This window comes from Pygoscelis adeliae, unplaced genomic scaffold, assembly GCF_000699105.1.
Source record: "Pygoscelis adeliae isolate BGI_AS28 unplaced genomic scaffold, ASM69910v1 Scaffold10, whole genome shotgun sequence".
NCBI classification, from domain to species: Eukaryota; Metazoa; Chordata; class Aves; order Sphenisciformes; family Spheniscidae; genus Pygoscelis; species Pygoscelis adeliae.
The window spans coordinates 1,100,912-1,106,340 of NW_008824053.1; positions in this window are offsets into that span (position 1 = coordinate 1,100,912).

Sequence of the window (5,429 nt, forward strand, 5' to 3'; positions counted from 1 at the left end):
CTTTAGTGTACATTTTTTACAAGATTGATTTCAAATATAATATATTATGTATTTGCAAAAACACCATTAACATGACCATTTTATACTAATAGTAACTGCCATATTTTATCATGATTTTAGATAGGCAAAAAAGAACAGCGAGGAACTCAAGGAAGAGAACAACAAAAAGCTCAAAAATACAAAGAAAATGCATCTTTCCAGTATGTTTACCTAATACAGTGACTCTTGTTCCCCTATTGGGTATTTAAACAATGGAATTTGAAGAGCCAGTTAGTGTAAGCCATGAATCATAAGTCAGAAAACAATTATCTCTGCTTTCTTGTGAGGGGTTACAGAGCCACTGAGAAATTCTACTGTCCTTTGGGTGAATCAATAGCTAGAGATGTAACAGGTTTAGAAAGATACACCAGGAAAATAGCATGCAATCTATTTCTTTTAATACAAGATACCTCTGCCTTTTTTCTACTATGTCCTTTTTAGAGATACCCGTGATGACATTCTTGTTTTGATATTTTTTGCTACTCTTTATATGAAATTAAACAGATCAGTTAAATGATACCTTCTGAGAAAGAAGCACCAAGAGAATAAAAAATCACCCTACTTAAATGCCTTTACTTCACTGGGAATTGTTGGCAGTGGAAAAGTAGTCTAAAAGGTCACTACACGCAATCTTCAATTCTTCTCTTTCAGCCCCAAATGGTCTTCCAGCCAAATGCTTTACATCTCCTAAAAAATCTGCCATTAGGAAACAGAACAATTTTAACTGAAAAAGGAAACAACGATGAAAGCAGTTGCTTAAAGAAAGTAAAAATACTTTAAAAATACAGTAAGGTAGTTTCCATGGTATTTTTGTTGGTGATGGCACTGAAATGACACCTGTGTGTTTTGATTTTTATATTAAGTTGATCTCTTTTTTATGTTTACTTGCCATGAATATTCTTGCTCTTTTAATGAATATTCATGAAGCGTGAGGAACTGCAGTTGTAATGAAGCCGATAGGTATTTGCCATTTACTTTTAGAAGGCAATATCAGTAAGAACTACAGATACATTCAGCCTAGCATTTTGTCTTTAACAACGGGCAGACGAGGAAGGTAGGTACCCTTAGGTAAGAGTATAAGACAGGGATACACTGATGATTGAATCCTTCTTGTACGACCTTTCTGTATTTTGGTAGCCACTCAGCCTGTGGACAAGAACAGCAGTCCAATAAATTTTAAATTAACATTAGAAATAATTTGCAAAAGTTTTTTAGAATTACTTTACCTGAGGATTCCCCTTCTCCCCCCTAAGTGGTGGATGAACGCAGTGGAAAAGAAAGGGGCTATGGCAAAGAGTTTACAATATTTTTGTGCGCATTCATATTATAAATTTGGTGCTAGCCATTTTGCATCCCCACAGAGAAACATTCCATTTAAACTAACTAGACAATCAACCACATGCAACTTCAACAAATTGCTCACAAGCAAGCACTGAGAGCTAGAGTAAAATTTGCACACGTTGCAAACATTCAAATAGCTGAGAGGTCCCGATTTTCACAGATACATGGTCTTAACTGGCTAGTAGATGACTTCTTACCCCATGGAGAGCATTTTCACCTCTTAGGATTCAGTGCTATGGTGAGATATGAAGTATTCAGGAGAATGCAAATAACTGAAATTGCCCACGTATACTTCATTTATTATATCTCTTTTAAAATAAAATGGGGAGAAAGAGAGAAAGACCTAATACAAGCAAAGATTTTGTCTGGGTCTTATTTTACGCTGTCCTGTGTAACTTTACTAAATTCCGCCCCCCCCCCCCCTTTTTTTTTAAACAATCGTCTTCAAGTTTGCTGTACTGTACATGCAGCAACAAAAATCATGGACCTAAACAATATATGAATAAGAACTACCAGTATCTAGATATAAATCAAGTATGTATTCCAACCCTTTTCTAAACTGCTCATTTTATTCTGTCCTAAACAAATTTAGAAGCTGATTGCTTTTCTTTTCAGTCCTGGACAGGCTTTGGCTGTTTGATCACCGTAATTTAGGAGAGACTGAAAGAGACATCCTAATGAGGAATTCTGCAGTGGCTGCTCGCCAAGAAATCAATCAAGTGATCTCTTTCACAGTCTATCACTAACCTCATTAAACTAGTGAGAAATGAAGCTGTGACTTTCTCAACCTCATTCCCTACAGGCTTCTGGGGCACTGAAGGGCTCATAGTGAGGCATACTAACTCTGCATCCCCCAGACGTGCACCGACAGGTCGCTGGCTAGGGTCACAGATACTATGGATCTAATAAGGTCACAGAGACGAAAATGGCTACGGGGGTAATACCCCTTTAAAGACATACCTTATCTGCGTGTAGTTTGCTACGTAAAAAAAAAAAAAATCAAGCGAACTTAAGAAAATGTCAGCTTGACCTTTCAGGCTCCCAGCCTTTATCTGGCTGCCAGTTACTACCATGATGATTCGTCCTAATGAGTAGTAAACAACTGTTAGTAGGGGCCCTGAATCAGCATAGCAAGAGGCAAGCAGACAGGCAGAAGCCTTTGTTTAAAGCACAGGCACTCTAGAAGATAAGAAAGCCCAAAGGGAGTGATAAGAAAGAAGGCTATGTATCTGGCGCATTAGAATTGTGTTCTATTCACCTGGCTGCTGCAAGCAGGCACATATAAAGCTTGCTACTACCTCTCTCATATTCGGCACACCATTGTCGGATCACCTCCTGTTCTCTCCCACGTGGTCACATGGATATGACTTCTCTTTAAATTGTCACAGATGGTGGTACACTTCCAAGAGGAATAATAGAATTTATTTTCTAATAACAGCATTAAACTTGCAAACTACAGAAGAAATTGGCAAACAATTGGTATATACCAACAATAGCCCAAAGACCGACTTTCCTGAACTGTACAGCACCAAATGCCTGCTATAATTATTGCAGCTCTCCGAACTAGAAGATTTTTTCAATACATATGTTATAAAATATTTGTTCATCCACCAACTCTTAACGGTTTGGAAAAGTTCCCTAACCTCCAGAGCCTTAGTAATTTTTCTTATAGATGAAGTTATAATAAATTAAGAGTTAGTGATTTAATTGAAGACTTTCTAAGATGAAAAAGGTTCTTTTTTTTGTGATTATAATGTTCATGCAATATGACATCCACTCACATGCTGAGGTCCAGCACAAGGTCTATGTTCTGTTTAAGACATACTTAATCCCACAGAGCTCTCGTTGCATAAATCAGCTTGTTCTCCACATCTTGCAGCACTAAATCATGAACAATGTTATCAAGAGTTAGAATTAGACATCAATTCACTTAATGGAAGCATCTAAACATCAGTCAGAGAAATATTACCGTATTACCAACCTATGACATACATGACATATCGTGAATCATATTGAAGATTCAAAGGTTTCAAGTGTATACTCCCTGAGCCACAAATTCTTGACAGGCTTCCGAACGTTTTGAATATAGATAGTCAAGGTAATAAGAATCTGCACACTTAACTCTGCTGTTATCCTGAGAAGAATATGCTAAATTCAATATGTTTCAGAGACGCTCTCTTAAGAAGTAGTAAAATACTTTGATCTTTCAATAGGAGTATTTCCTACTTAGGAGAATTATTTCTTTTTTTAATTAGACTAGAACATAAAGGCTTTCCTGTAAGATACATTTAGAAAAATCACATCTTAATATAAATAAGAAACACTATACGAGAGATTAATCAACCTTAATCCCACACAATGAAATGACACAAGTTAAAGAAAAGTATAATGTGACAGATGCATATTTTGCTGTTTAGTTGGTTTAACTAAACTTAACCTGGGCATCACACTCTGACCAGCCCAGTTGTGATACAATATTTCGCAAGAGAAGGACGTAGGCAGAAGTGGGTCCCAAAACTCTTTTCCGTACTGATAGAAGAGAGAAGCTTTTAGAAGAAGGTGAAGATTTCATTTTCTCAGCACACATACATCCAGGAAACCTTCACAAGAAACCTAAAATATAAGGCTAAATCTTAAGCATTAAAAATGTGTGTGGATGTGTGTGTTAAATTCTCTTTTTTTATCAGTTATTCAATAATAATCAACATACTTTGTTTTCTGGTTCAAAACTAAGCTGGTGGGACAACTCTATTTGCATTATTTTTAATTAGCTTAGTAGTACAATTTTTTAAAAATCTGTCTCTCTCTTTCAAATAAAGATGCAATAATCCAGAAATGACAACACAAAAATGGTCTATGCATAACTGCAGCTGCAGGAATTGTTGGGATTCAGATATCTTTACCATAGCTGAGGTAGAGGGTCATAGGCTGTGTTCTACCTCCCTAATGAAGCTCAAAACAGAAGTCTCTTTGATTTCACAGTATTATGAATAAAACTATAGTGAAAATTGCTCAACAATACTCTCCAGAACAGCGTGGATCCCAGTGTCCTTAGTGGCATTGCTGTTGCTATAATTATTTTTTTATTATTATTTTATTTGGAGTAGTTTTCAGAACTTCAGTCACAGGAAGTTATACAAGTGCATAATACACTGTATGAGAAGAAAATACTTGAAAAAACTTACGCAAGGCTCAAGAGAAGCATCTGCAGAAATAGTTAGGTGAAAACTGGGAGCCCAGCTCCCAAATCATCCTGAAATCTCTACTGCAGTTTCATTTAACACTGAAGGTACTCACACTAGAAAGAAACATCGGTTTTTCACTGTACAGGTCTCCAAAGATTTGAATACCTAGGCGTAACTCCGTTTCAGTAGCATTGCTCAGCAGCTTTTCACATATATGCCTAGCTTGAATTAATTTTCATAAGCTGTTCCTAGTTTGAATTCATTTTCATAACACTGTTCCAAGGGATATGAAAGGATTATACATGCTTAGAAGCATTTCTAAACATGTTAATTTCCCCGATTAAAAAGGGTTTTTTTCCCCTTTACTGAAAATTAGGCCTTTAATTTTTTGTTGCACCGCTACTAGGTATGTACCACTATTTGGGGAACAATTTCAACAGCATGAGAGATTCCTCACCTTCTCCCTTGCTCCTTTCTCTCTATCCCATCATGATGGTTAGGGCATCCGCAAGAACCACCTGCCAGGAAAATGAACATCCTTGATCAAAACTGAAAAATTAATCTGGGCCTCTCATATCACCATTAATTACTATAGTATCATAGTGAGCATTTCAAGAAAGGAAAGCCCTGCTTGGTTTCTTTGGGACAAAGTTCAGGTTATCTATCAATCCCAAGAGGATGAAAAGTGAGGTTTAACCCCTGCCAACAAAGACTTCAACATTTAGAAAGTGACCTGCAGATGCACCCTGAGGGGCTGCTCCTGGTGTGTGTGCACCGTGACTTCCATCTGTCCTTGATAGATGGGCTTATTTTCTCTGGAAACGGGGAGGGGAGGGGAGGGGAGAGGGGCGGAGAGGGGAGGAG